Here is a 15,091-nt window from a genome sequence, read left to right as displayed (position 1 = left end):
TTTTTTCCAACGTTTATTTTTGGGACAGAGAGAGACAGAGCATGAACGGGGGAGGGTCAGAGAGAGAGGGAGACACAGAATCGGAAGCAGGCTCCAGGCTCTGAGCCATCAGCCCAGAGCCTGACGCGGGGCTCGAACTCCCGGACCGCGAGATCGTGACCTGGCTGAAGTCGGACGCTTCACCGACTGCGCCACCCAGGCGCCCCTCTGAGAACTTTTTTTAGTTTTTGGTATAAGAGGGTCCACACTCATCTTGTACTTTCCTTGCCTTAGCCTTGAAGGCAGCCATTTTTTAAGAGCCTGGAATCCTTTTAGTCAAATGGTATTTAGCAATCAAGATCTGGGCATTAGATTATGTTCACTGCTCCTGTAAATGTCATTGCTTCTAGACTTAGTGGACAGAGTGAAAAAAATAGGTATGTTTAAATCACAAATTCATACTGATACTCTAATTTTAGTCTGTATCTGGGTTCTTTGCCTCCCCAGTTCCTTATTTTTGTCTCCCTTCTCTTCTTCCCTAGTGAGAAACCTAACTACTAGCAGTATACTGATTCCATATTTGCCCACTTGTGTGATACATATCAATAGCTTCAGAATTGCTGTATGCATACCGCTACCAACAACAAATCTAAGTAAATTTCAGTATTTATCCACAGTTCTCTTTAGTCTGAGAATAAGTAAAATACTATATTTAAAATTTACTTGGATTAGTTCCTTTTTTTCCTATATAATTATGGTATTCATTTAGTAGTAAATACATCTTAATTTTTCTAGATGTTGCCAGATTCCCCTTCATTGGAGATGAAGTATACGTGTTTTTTTTCCTTACAGCTTTATTGAGGTACATTTGATACACAGTAAAGTACATTTATTCAAAGTGTTTGATAAGTTTTGACATGTATACACCTGTGATACCAACACCATAATCAATATTAATGATGGATATGTTCTGTGTAGTTTTCATTTAAATTCCTTTTATGAGCATATTTTTTATGTTTAAGAGTCATTTGCATTTTTTGTGAGAATTGACTAATGTTTATGAAAAACAATTTTTTTAATGTTTGTTTATGTTTGAAAGAGAGAGAGCATGAGTGAGGGAGGGTCAGAGAGAGAGAGGGAGACACAAAATCCGAAGCAGGCTCCAGGCTCTGAGCTGTCAGCACAGAGCCCAGCACAGGGCTCTAACTCACAGTGTGTGAGGATTGTCACCTGAGCAAAAGTCAGATGCTTAACTGACTAAGCCACCCAGGTGCCACTGTTTATTTTTGAGAGAGAGAGAGAGCATAGCATACCTGCGCATGTGTGTGAGCAGGGGAGGGACAGAGAGGGAGACAGAATCCCGAGCAGGCTCCACTCTGTCAGTGCAGAGCTTGACAGGGGACTTGAACTCACGAACCTTGAGATCATGACCTGAGCTGAAATCAAGAGTTGAACGCTTAACCAACTGAGCTACCCAGGCGCCCCGGGTTTGATTCTCATTTGTAGTGTCCCCTTCCACCTTTTTCAGTAGAATTGTTTACTTTTTTCTTCCCTATTTTTAAGAAGTTTTTAATGCATATTAGGGATATTAACTATATCAGTAACTTGTAATATCAGTAATGTATCTATGTAATATCAGTAATCTCAGATCCACTTAGAACTACCTTGGTGTATAAGGTATGAATATTGAATCTAAGTTTGTTTCCAAGTTTGTATCCAGTTGTGTCAACACTACTTTAAAAAAAAATTCATCAGGGTGCAGGAACAACTAGATATTCACATAGAAAATAATGAAATTGGATCTCTGCCTCACACCATGTAAAAAAAAAATGAACTCCAAATAGATCACAGACCTAAAATTAATAGCTAGAACTATAGAAGTCTTAGAGGAGAACACAGGAGTAAATCTTTGTGACTGGACTCAGCAATAGTCTTTTAGATATAATACCAAAAGCACCTGTGACAAAAGAAAAAATAAATTGGAATTCATCAAACATTAACTTTTGTGTTTCCAGTGATACTATCAAGAAAGTAAAAAGACAATACATAAAATGGAAGAACATGTTTACAACTTCTTTTGAGTTCTCTAGAGTGATTTAGTTTTTTCCTAGGCTTTCCCTACTCCCAGAATTAGGTTTTAGCTTTTTACAGTCTTTCTAATCAATGCCACTTGTTCATCTGTTCCACTACCTTTAAATTTCTACTCCCCCCTCCTTTTGATGTTTATTTATTTTGAGAAAGAAAGAGCGTGAGAATGAGCAGGGGTGGGGCCGTGGGAGAAGGAGAGAGAATCCCAAGAGGGCTCTGAGCTGTCAAGCACAGAGCCTGACTCAGGACTTGATCTCTCACAAACTGTGAGATCTTGACCTAAGCTGAAATGAAGAGTTGGACACTTACCTGACTGAGCCACCCAGCGCCCCTCTCCCCACCTTTTTTGTCCCTTATAAATGAATGTGATTTTGTGTCCTTATATTGTCACCTTAGAGTGATTTTATGATAAAATTATTTTATGAGAAATATAATGATTTTTTAAAATATGCTTTGTAATTTTTTGTTGGTGAGTTCAGTTTGCCTTGTTTTAAACAGGTTTGTTTTCTTTCCTTTTTACCATACTCCTTTCCAATAAGGCAGTTTTGAAATTGCCCCAGCCTGAACTTTTGAAATCCTCAGCTCTGAAGAAGGTCTTAGAGTAGGATCTTCTGGAGAAATTCCTCCAGTCCTTGAGTCAGTATATGGTGGTCTTATTGTTGGTTGCACAGATATTTCTAATTCTTCCCTTCATAGCAAGCAAGCACTTTTCATTTGAAACTGCACTTGTCATTTGAGCCTCTGTTCCTATCAAAAAATTACAGTACCTTTGTTTCAGGTAGTGAGTCTGACTCTTGTTTACTGTCTCACTTGAGGTGTCTTGGGTTTCAATACTCCCAGGGAGTTGGGTTTTTGACCCCAGTGCCTGTTTCCACTCCCAGCTCCCTGAGTTCTTCCTGTCTTGAGCCCCCGTTCATTAATGGGAGTTTATCACTGTTGTTTTTGGGAAAGCCTGAATTATCTGCTTTATCTTTCTCTTAATTACTGTATTCATCTATACAAGGTCAACTCTTTACCCTTTCTAGCCCTTCATTTGTGCTTAGAAGAATCGTCTTATTTTTAGTAATTGAAACATACCTTAAGTTACAGAAAGTCCAGTTTTAATCTTATGCCCAATATAATGATTTTTCCTTCCCACATTCTCATTTTTTTTTAACTTATTTTGACTGGGGGGGTGCAGAGAAAGAGGGGGGGAGAGAGAATCCCAAGCAGGTTCTGCACTGTCAGCACCCAATGTGAGGCTCAAACCCACAAACCATGAGATCATGATTTGAGTTGAAACCAAGAGTTGGGCGCTTAACCGACTGAGCCACCCAGAATGCCCCTGCATTCTCATTTTGACAGGGGTGGCGGTTGTTTTGTTCTTTTAATCGTTACTTTCTTCTTACTCTTGTGGTGCTTACTTTCAAGGTTGAGGAAGAAGAAAGAGGAAAGGGAGCAACATTTTACTTGAATGATTCTGTTGTAATCCAGCATGGTGTCATGGCCTGTATATATGTGCTAGCTCTTCTGTGCTAAACCCGAATACATTTATTTTCAGAGGCACTTATAGAACCTATCACTTGCCCACATAGGCAGTGTACTTCACATTTCACCTTTGGCAACACTCTTCTTTCGTTTACTCCTGGCTCAGCTCTTTCCCGTGAGTACACCCATATTGTGTGTCATCTTACCTTGGTAAATTTGTCTCACGGGTGGACTTCTGTTGAATGGGCTTCAAGCAGGATTTACACTTGGCTCAGGGGAAGCACATAACGTTTTTTTTCTTTTCCTTGCCATTTTTTATTTTGGAAAACTTCAAACCCACAGAAAAGTTGAGAGGATGGTGGATGAAGAGTCATACGCCCTTCTAGATTTTCCACTTGTTAACATATTTTGCCCATTTGCTGACTTTTTCTTGGCCAAAGTAATTGAGGATCATAATGAGACATTATATCACTACCTTCCTAAATATTTCTGTATGTCTCTCCAAAAATCAGACATTCTTGTACATAATATGTTTACCACACTCAAAATTCAACAGTGATGTGATACTGTAATACATAGGCCATACTCAGATTTTCTGAAATGTTTCAATAAATGCCCTTGATAGCTGGTTTTCTTCCTTATTCAGGATCCAATCAAGGTTTCAGTTAGTTTTTCATATCTCTTTAATCATGAAAAGTTCTTCACCCTTTTTTGCCTTTTGTGGTGTTAATGTTTTTAAAAGAGTCGATGCTGGCTTCTTTGCAGAATACCTCTTAGATGTATGTGGTTGTTTTCTCGTGATTAGATTGAAATTTAACAGTTTTACTAACGTTTTGGTTAAGGTGATATTCACCAGATTTTTCTGTAAAAGTACCTGTTTCCTTTTTGCTCTAATCTGTGGAGTGTCAATGTCCTATTCCCTAAGTCTCACACCCAATGGTTTCTTAGCATCTGTTGATAATTTTTGTCTGAATCAGTTATTAGTACTTTGGTATTTACAATATGGTTATTTTCTAATGCTGTCATTCTTTCCATGAATAGGTGTTGGCATTCTGCTATAAAAGAATTTTTTGGGGTGCCCGGGTGGCTCAGTCGGTTAAGCACCCGACTTTGAATTTCAACTCAGGTCATGATCTCATGGTTCGTTGGAACGAGCCCCACATTGGGCTCCGAGCTGACAGCAAGAAGCCTGCTTGGGTTTCTCTCCCTCTCTCTCCCTCTCTCTCTCTACCTCTCTCTCTGCCCCTCCCCCCTTAAAATAAATAAATAAACATTTAGAAAAATAGAGAATTTTTCCTTTTCTCACCTGTAAAGGAAATAATTTGTTTTTAATCCACACATGGATTTTTTAAAAATGTATTATCATCCATTCCTGTTACTCATTTTGATGTGCGACTTGTTTCAAATTTGGCCTCTGGGAATCTATGCATTCTTGCTGTGCCAAACAGTAGAAATGTACTTTATCCAACTGCTGGTCTTTTTTCTCCATGTTACTAAGTTTGGCTTCAGTGAATTTAGGCTTCTGCATGCTGAAGGAGGCACTTCCCTGCATAGAAAGTATATTTGCATATGCTCCCAAACTTACAGATTCATATATCAGATTTTCAAGAACTCTCCCTATGCTCCCTGACATCGGCCTACTAGTTTCTGATGTTCAGCAGTGCCCTGCCACCAAGTAAGATGCCATTATGCCCTTTCTCAAGTTCTTTTAGAGCCTCGATTTACTGGATGTGATTTTGCAATGCCCTACTGTCCTGGGGAGAGGAGGAGAAAAGTCAGTGCACTTATGTCCTGTGAATTTTCTTGCAAAATGTTTTTGTGGATTTGTCTTTCATGGTCTGGAAAATACAGTGTTCTCAGGTTCTTTCTTAGTAAGTCCTGCTCAGATATTTAGAATGTGAGATGTATTAATTAGCTAGGACTGCTGTTATGACTGGGTGACAACAGAAATTCTGTCTCATGGTTTTAGAGGCTAGAAATCCCAGAGATCAGTATGTAGGTAAGATTGCTTGCCTCTGAGGGCTATGAGAAAGGACCTCTTCCATGCCTCCCACCTGCTTCTGGTGGTTTGCTAACAGTCTTTGGATTGCAGAAGCATCACCCGATCTCTACCTTCATCTTCATGTTGCATTCTCCTTGTGTAGGTATCTGTGTCTAAATTTCCCCCTTTTGTAAGGACACTACGCATATTGGATTAAGTGTCTACCCTACTCTCTGGTGTGATCTCATCCCAATTTAACTAATTACAGCTGCACACATCCTATTTCCAAATAAGATCACATTCTGAGGTGCTGGGCATTAGGACTTCAAGGTAAGAATTTGAATGGGAGACACTCCTAACGTGGGTACTTTTTAATCACTGTTCTTCAACAGAAAGGCTGAGACCATTCAACATTCTTATGTATATGGGCTTCTATTTAATTTCATATAATTGAAATTAATAAAGGGTTTTCCCCCCTTATTTCTGGATGTTATAGACTGAATATTTGTGTCCCCCCGCCCCAAATCCGTATGTCGAGAATTAATCCCCAGTGTGATGGTGTTTTGGGGAGGTGGTTAAGTCATGAAGGTAGAAGCCCTCATGAATGGGATTAGTGCCCTTAAAAAAAAAAAGATACCAGAAAGATCCCTCACATACCTCTCTTGTCGTATGAGGATACACTGAAAAAAAATGGTCTCTGAACTAGAAAGCTGACCTCGACCAGACACCAAATCTTGCCAGTGCCTGTTCTTGGACTTCCCAGCTTCTAGAACCCTGAGAAATAAATGTTGTTGATAAGCCATACAGTTTATGGTATTTATGTTACAGCAGCCTGAATAGACTAAGATCCATAGTGTATAGTTAAAGAAAATTATGTTCCGTGTCCATGTTAGAACCACAGTAGATAAACTCTCACCAGTTATCACAATCTTTTGTCCAAAATGATTGCTATCCACATCTTTAAAAGTTTATGACGAAACTTTCAAAATTACATAGAATATATGATGAACTGCAATATGCTCATCAACCAGCTTCAACAAATTCCAGTATTTCAATTTTTGCATCTTCTATTCTCCATGTTACCACCACCAACTCTTCTTTTGAAGATGTTATTTAAATTAAAAAACAAAGCCCCACAGGTGACACTGAATCACTCTTAGGGGAGATACCATTTAGAGCAGTGGAAAAAGGCTTGAAAATGAGCTGATGATATGGTTTTACACTAATAGATTTTTATAGTTTGAGTACTAAAGATGAAAAGTGCCTGAAATGCCTTTACTCCAGTGGTTTCCAAATGAGTTTTTAGCCAAGAAATCATTTGAATTAAATTTACTTGGGAATTCTAAATAAAAGTCCTTAAAATCACTGTGGGGAGATCAAAACACCACTTTTTCCTTACCCATACATAAGTCACTTACATATATCTGTGGAATCCTTTGGGTTCTGTAGAACACATTTTGAAAACCAAGATAAAGCGATTTGTCCAAAGCTGTACTCCTGGGCGGTTGCAGAGATAAGACTCTAGGATACAGGTCTCTTGTGCAGAAATTCTCTTTGTTCTTACTACCTCTTTTTACAGTTTTCGAAAGAATTTTTTCTTACTTGGCTCCTAGACACTAGATATGTAAGTGAAATGTGGCCTTCATTTTTCTAGGGAAGCATGGAACCTTCTAAACAATGGCAATTCCTTTCCTTTCCACTAACTCAGTATTAGATCAACAAAATGATCTAAAGCTTTGAACTTTCCACAGCAGATGATTTGGGTTGACAGTCTCTGGTTCTTTAAAAAAAAAAAAAAAAAAAAAAGAATACGTTGAATCTCTAAATGAAGTTTCATTTTAGTTTCTTGTTCATTGCTAGTGTACGGATATACAGTTGATTTTTATATACTGATCTTGTGTCTTGCAACTTGGCTGAACTAGATAATTTCTAAGTTTCTTTTTTTAATTGTATTCTATTATGATTTTTTTATTTTAGAGAGCACGAGTGGGGGAGAGGGGCAGGGTGGGGGGGGGAGAGAGAGAGAATCTTAAGCAGGCTCCATGCTCAACACAGAGCCCAACACAATCCCATGACCCTGAGATCATGATCTAAGCTGAAATCAGGAGTCAGATGCTCAACCGACTGAGCCACCCAGGCACCCCAATAATTTCTAAATTCTGAGTTTGGCTAAGGTGTTTTTTTTTTTTTTTGTAGGACATTTTTACTTATAAAATTCATTTATTGTAAGTGTACAATTCCATCTTTAGAAATGTATAGAACTGTGCAGTCATCACCATAATCTGTTTTAAAATGTTTTCATCATCCCAAAAAGTTCTCTTGTGCTGGTTTAAACTTAAGTAATGCTCCTGCCCTCCCGCTCTCCCAGGCAACCACTCATCTATTTTCAGTTTCTTTGATTGCCCTTTCTAGACACTTCATATAAATGGAATTATACAATATGCAGGGGTGTATGTCTGGCTTTTTTCACCTAGCATAATGTTTTTGAGGTTCATGATCCTAGTCTGTTCTTTTTAACTGCCGACTAGTAGTCCATTGTATGGATATACACATTTTGTCTGTCTCTTCACCAGTTGGTGGGAATTTGGATTGTTTTTATGTTTGGGCTACTATGAGTAATGTTATGTATGTTTCTGTAAATGTATTTGTGCATACAATAAGGTATCATTTCTCTTGTATAGACTTCTAGGAGGAAAATTGCTAGGTTGTATGGTAAATTTACATTTTAACTTCTCGAGGGTTGGCAAACTGTTTTCTAGAGTGGAAATGAATGAGGGTTCCAGTGTCTCGACATCCTGATAGTTATTTTGTCTTTTTGATTATATCTACAGTACTGAGTGAATGAATAGTGGTATCTCATTGTGGTTTTCATTAACATTTTTCTGAGGGCTTGTGATACTGAGCGTCTTTTCATGCACTTATCAGCTATTTATATATTGTCTCTGGAGAAATGTCTGTTCAACCTTTTGCCCATTTTTATATGGTTTATTTGTCTTTTTATTATTAAGAGTTCTTTGTATATTTTGTATACTCGTCCCTTATCAGATACATGATTTGCAACAATTTTCTCTAATCTGTGCCTTCTCTTTTCACTTTCATAGTGTCTTTTGAAACTCAAACATTTTATTATGATAAAGTTCAGTTTATCAAATTTTTATTTTATACATTGTACCTTTGGTATCCTATCCTAATAACGTTTTGCCAATCCAAAGTCACAGATACTTTTCCCCTGTGTTTTCTTCAAATATTTACAGTTTTAGCTCCTAATGCTTAAGTCTGTCATCCATTTTAATTTTTACGTATCGTGTAAGGGAAAGGTCTAACTTCATATATTTGCATGTATATCTAGTTGTCTTGGCACCTTTTTTTTTTGGAAAATATTCTTTTCTCCATTGATTTGTGTTGATAAAAACCATAATTGTAAGAAATTCTGAACTCTTACTTGATTTACATGTCTGTCTTTGTGTCAGTACCATACTGTCTTCATTATTGTGACTTACAGTAAGTTTTAAAATCAGGGGCGCCTGGGTGGCGCAGTCGGTGAAGCATCCGACTTCAGCCAGGTCACGATCTTGCGGTCCGTGAGTTCGAGCCCCTCGTCAGGCTCTGGGCTGATGGCTCAGAGCCTGGAGCCTGTTTCTGATTCTCTGTCTCCCTCTCTCTCTGCCCCTCCCCCGTTCATGCTCTGTCTCTCTCTGTCCCAAAAATAAATAAACGTTGAAAAAAAAATTAAAAAAAAAATAAATAAAATAAAATCAGATGGTGTATATCCTCCCAACTTTTGTTATTTTTTTTCAAAATGGTTTTGGCTATTCTAGCTTCGAACTTTCATACAAATTTTAGGATTGGCTTTTCAATTTCTAGAAAAAAACCCTGCTGGAATTAGACAGTGAATGCATTAAATTTGTAGATTAGTTTGGAAAGATTTGCCAATATTAAGTGTTCCAATATTGACAATAGTAAATGTCCTGATCTCTGAGTATGAAATGTCTTTTCATTTACTTAGATCACCATTAATTTACGTGTAAATTCTTTAAGTGTACATGTCCTGCCTGTCCTTTATTAAGTTTATTCCTAAATTTTTATTCTTTATATTATGAATAGAGTTTTAATTTCAATTTCCTGTTGTTCATTGCTTAGTATATAGGTATACTTGATTTTGTATGTTGTTGATTTTGTATCTAGCAACTTTGCTGAACTCATTTATTACTTTCTAGGATTTGAGGACAAATAGAATTCGAAGACAAATAGGATTCTATGATCTACCTGTAAAAACCTCCTTCTTTTTACTTCTTCCTTTCCATTATGGGTGTCCTTGGTTTATTTTTCTGTCCTTTTCCTTTTTTCTCTCCCCTGTACTACATTAGCTAGAACCTGTAGTATAGTGTTGAATAGCAGTGGCAACAATGGACAGCCTTGTCTTACTTCATTTTTACAGGAGAAAGCATTCATTCATTCATCATTAAATGTGATGTTAGCTCTTGGTATTTTGTAAATATCCTTATCAGATTAAGGATATTCTTATCCATTCCCAGTTTAAGAGGTTTTTTTTTTGTTGTTGTTTTTTTTTTTACCATGAATCGTATTGAATTTTGTCAAATGCTTTTTCTGCATCTATTGAGGTGATCGTATGGTTTTCTTCTGTTAATATGGTATATTACCTTAATTGATTTTAGAATGTTAAGCCAAGTTTGCATACTTTGGGTAAATCCCATTTGGTGATGGTGGCCAATCCTTTTGATCTCTTGCTTAATTTCTTGTTATGTCTTTGGTATGGCTCAGTATCAGGGTAGTAATGGCTTCATAGAGTGAGTCAGAGAATACTGCCTCCTCCTCTATTTCTGAAATAGTTTGTTGAAGATTGGCATTATGTCTTCTTTTAAATATTTGGTAGAATTTACCAGTGAAGTCATTTGGGCCTGATTTTTTTCTTTGTGAGGTTTTTAATTACTAATTCGATTTCTTATATGTGTCTATTCAGATTTTTCTGTTTCTTCTGGAGTGCACTTTGGTAGTTTCTGTCTTTCAAGGAGTTTTTTCATATCATCTGAGTTGTTGAACTTATTGGCATAAAGTTCATAATGTTCCCTTATACCATTTTATTATGTATATATATTTTTAAAGTTAAGATCTGTGGCCAATGGGGGACTTGAATTCACAACTCCACGATCAAGAGCCACATGCTCTACTGACTGAGCCAGCCAGGCACCCCTCTTCTACCATTTTAATATCTGTAGGATCTATAGTGATGTCACCCTTCTCATTCATGATATTGGTAAATACGTATTCTTTTTTTCCTTATCACTTTAGCTAAAAGTTAACAATTCTGTTGAGCTTCTCAAAGAACTAGCTCTTGGTTGAATTCATTTTCTCTATTGTTTTCTCCCTTTGATCTTTATTATTTTCTACCCTCCTCTTACTTTGCATTTAATTTGTTCTTCTCTTTGCAGTTCATTAAAGTATAAGCTTAGGTCACTGATTTGAGAACTTTCTTCTTTTATATAGATATTTAGTCCTTTAAATATTCCTTTAAGTACTACTTTAGTGGTATCCTACACATTTGAATATGTTGTGCTTCCATTTTTGTTTAGTTCAAGATACTTTTCTGATTTTCTTTTTGGTATCTTTTTTGAGCCATTGGTTATTTAGAAGTTCCTTAAATGGTTTCCAAATATTTGAAGATTTCCCAAGGATCTTTCTGTTTTGGATTTCTAATTTAATTCTGTTCTGGTCAAAGAACACACATATTTAATATGACTTGAATCCTTTTGAATTTATTGAGTCTTGTTTTATGGCTTTAGTGGTAATTCTTTTTTTTTTTTTAATGTTTATTTTTGAGAGAGAGAGAGAGAGAGAGAGAGAGAATGAATGAATGGAAGAGGGACAGAGAGAGAGGGAGACACAGAATCCAAAGCAGGTTTCAGGTCCAAGCTGTCAGCATAGAGCCCGACGTGGGGCTTAAACTCACGAACCACGAGGTCATGATGCTAAATTGACTGTGCCTCCCAGGCATCCCTCTTACTGGTTATTCTATGCGCACTTAAGAAAAATGTGTATTTTGGTGTTTTGAGTGTAGTATTCTATAAATGTCAATTAGGTAAAGTTGTGGTTAGTGTTGTTCAAGTCTACCTTGCTGATTTTCTAACTGGTTGTTCTATCAGTTATTGAAAGGGGGTATTGAAATCTCCAGTCATAATTATTGATCTGTGCATTACTCTTTGTAGTTCTTTCAGTTTTGACTTCATATATTTTGAAGCTCTGTCATTAAGTTCATAAATATTTAGTATCGTTCTCTTGGCTAAATGACTCCTTTATCCTGATAAAGTGATCATCTTCATTTTAGGTACTCACTCTTCTTTGTTCTGAACTGTATACTCTGATATCAATATATTCAGTCAGACTTTCTTGTGACTAGTGTTAGCTTGATATATATCTTCTATCTTTTTTATCTTTTTATTTTTAATCTCTTTGTTTATATTTAAATTGTTTAGATAGGCAGTATCTAATCTAAATCTAAAATTTTTAGATTGTCAGTATCCAATCTAAAATTGGATTTCACTTTTTTAATCTTCACTGACAATCTCTACATTTAAAAATTAGTGTGTTAGGTCATTTACATGTATTGTGATTATTGCTGTGATTAAGTTTGAGTCTGTCATCTTTGTTATTTATTTTCTGTTTGTCCCATGTTTCTTGTTTCTTCTTTCTGCCTTCTTTTTCATTAATCAGGTATTTTTAAAAATTTTTATTTATGTCTTTTCTTCAGTCCTTAGCTGTAATTCTTTGTGTCTTTGTTTTGTGTTGTTTTTACCGTAATGGTTGCTTTAGCATATACAACTTACCAGTCTACATTTAAGGGATATTATACCATAAGAACCTTACTATAGGTAGGATACTTGTATTTCTGTCCCCTAGGCTTTTTATTATCATTTGTCAAGCATTTTACTATTATGTATATTATAAATTCCATAATACATTTTTCATTTTACTTCTGCCTATAGGTCTTCCTTTAATGTTCTTTTAGTGCAGGTCTTTTGGTCATGAATTCTTTTGTGTGAATATGGTGTTTTTACTTTGACTTTTTTTTTGTAAACAGCTTTATTAAGATATAATTCACATACTATACCATTCACCCATTTAAAGTGAACATTCAGGGGCATCTGAATGGCTCTGTTGGTTAAGTATCCAACTCTTGATCTTGGCTCAGGTCAGGATCTCATGATTGTGAGATTGAGCCCTGCATCCAGCTCAACACAGAGCTCCGTGCTGAGACTGCTTGGGATTCCCTCTCTCTCTCCCTTTCTTTCTGGCCCTCTCCTGCTCAATTCTCTCTCATGTGCATGTTTGCGCTCTCTCTCTCTCTCTCTCTCTTTCTCTCTCTCAAAATAAATAAACACACAAAAAAGAAAATCTTTCTTTAAAAAAAACAGTGTTTTTAATACGTTCGTAGGATTTTATAGCCTTTATCACAGTTTTATTTTGGGACATTTTTGTCCCCCTAAAAGAAACCCCATACCCTTTAGCAGTTGTTCTGATCAGTTCCTATTCACTCTCATGTTCGGGAGAGATCCCCTACCCTTAATACCACAAGATGACTGAGCATACAACATCCAACATGGGACAGATGAGATAGCAATGTATCAGTTACATATACTCACAGCTCAACGGAGGGGAAAACCTCACAACATACAGGGCCACATGGGTGTTGTACTTGGGATCAAAGTGAACAAACATGGGCTGTGGGAGGCAGCCTTTATAGTAACATGAGGATGAGGTGACCCCTGGTGCCCCCTAGAAGGTGTGATTACTTGTTCAAATAATTTCATAGGCTGGCAGGGAAGTAAAACTCATTAAGTTAAACACCAAGTAGAATGTAGCTAGTACAGCTGCATGGGGAACTTTTTCTTTCTTTCTTTCTTTCTTTCTTTCTTTCTTTCCTTTCTTTCCTTTCTTTCCTTTCTTTCCTTTCTTTTCTTTTCTTTCTTAGATTTTATTTGAAGTAATCTTTATATTCAACATGGGCTTGAACTCAAACCCTGAGATCAAGAGTTACATCCTCTGGCAAGGGAGCCAGCCAGGTGCCCAAGCAACTTTTCCACAGGATGGGGTGGGGCACATATCTGGTTAAGAGTAGGGGAACTCATGGTTAGGCATTTGGAGCCCTGCGAGGCCCAATGTGTCAAGGCAGCAGTTAATATTGAATCTTAATTTCATGCCTTACACCACAGCAGTGAGTTTGCATTCCTCCCTGATCCCTCCTTCATCCCTTGACCACCACAAATCTGTTTTCTATCTTTATGGATATGCCTATTCTAGACATTTCATATAAGTGGACTCCTACCATAGATGGTATTTTGTTTCTGAATTTTTCCCCTTAACATCAGGTTTTCAAGGGTCATTGTGTTGTACCATCGATCAGTACTTCACACCTTTGTATTGCTGATTAGTATTCCATTCTGTGGCTGTATTACATCTTATTTATCCATTCTTCAGTTGACGGGCATTTAGTTGTTTCCACTTTTTGGCTGTTAGGAATAACGCTGCCCTGAACATTTGTGTACAATTTTTGTGTGGATGTGTGTTTTCGTTTTTCTTTGGTATATGCCTAACTTTTCCTTTGCTTTTTAAAGCTTTTTATGCTGGATGTAAAATTTGGGTTGGTAGGGTTTTTTTTTCCTCTTTCAGTGATTTCAATATGTTCCCCTTCTGCCCTCTAGTTTGCATTGTTTCTGATGAGAAATCTGCTTTCATCTTTATCTTTATGCCTCTGACCACATAATGGCTTAGTCTGCTTTTAAGATTTTCTTTTTATCATTGGTTTTAAGTAGTTTGATTATAACATGCTCTGGTATAGTTTTCTTTATATTGCTTGTGTTCAGGGTTTGTTGAGATTCTTAGATCTGGGGGTTTACAGTTTTCATCAAATTTAGAAAGACTTCAGCTGTTATTTCTTTAACTATTTGTTTGGTCCCACTCCCACTTTGGGACTCCCAATTATTCATAAAGTACACTGCTTGTCCCACAACTAACTGATACTCTTTTCTTTTTGGAGGGATTCTTTTTTCTCTGTGTTTTCCATTTTTTATAATTTCTGTTGCTGTGCTTTCAAATTCAGTGCCTTTTCTAATTTCAAATCTCTTGTCAATCCCATTCAATATGTTTTTCATCTCCGTTATCTCAAGAAGTTTGATTTGGGTCTTTTATATTTTCTAGGTCTCTGCTTAACTTTATGAACATAGAGTAGTTACAATAACTGTTTTAATGTCTTTCTCTGCGAATTCTAACATTAATTTCTATTGATTAACTATTCTGTTAAATTTGCAATTTTTTTTTTTGGTAATCTGTCAGTGGATGCCTGATATTGTGAAATTTACTTTGTTGGATGCTAGATAATTTTCTTTTCTTGTAAATCTTCTTGAGCTTTATTTTGGGATGCAATTGTTACTTAGAAACAATATGAGCATTTCAGGTCTTATTTTTATGATATGTTAGGTGGGTCCATTGCCATGCCCAGTGTGGGTTGATTATTCTTCACTACTGAGGCAAGACCTTTCTGAGTATTCAGTACCCTGTGAA

The 15,091-nt window shown here is 36.7% G+C and overlaps 1 protein-coding gene across 6 annotated transcripts in view; it reads left to right on the top strand.

The window, feature by feature from the left end:
• Nucleotides 1–15,091, top strand: part of EPB41L5 (erythrocyte membrane protein band 4.1 like 5) — a 147,500-nt gene that overhangs the window by 87,723 nt on the left and 44,686 nt on the right. The gene's annotated exons all lie outside the window — the stretch shown is intronic.

The sequence above is a fragment of the Puma concolor genome, chromosome C1 (assembly GCF_028749965.1).
Source record: "Puma concolor isolate L17-30 chromosome C1, mPumCon1.1.hap2, whole genome shotgun sequence".
Classification (NCBI taxonomy): domain Eukaryota; kingdom Metazoa; phylum Chordata; class Mammalia; order Carnivora; family Felidae; genus Puma; species Puma concolor.
This window is presented reverse-complemented; position numbering and strand designations above follow the sequence as displayed.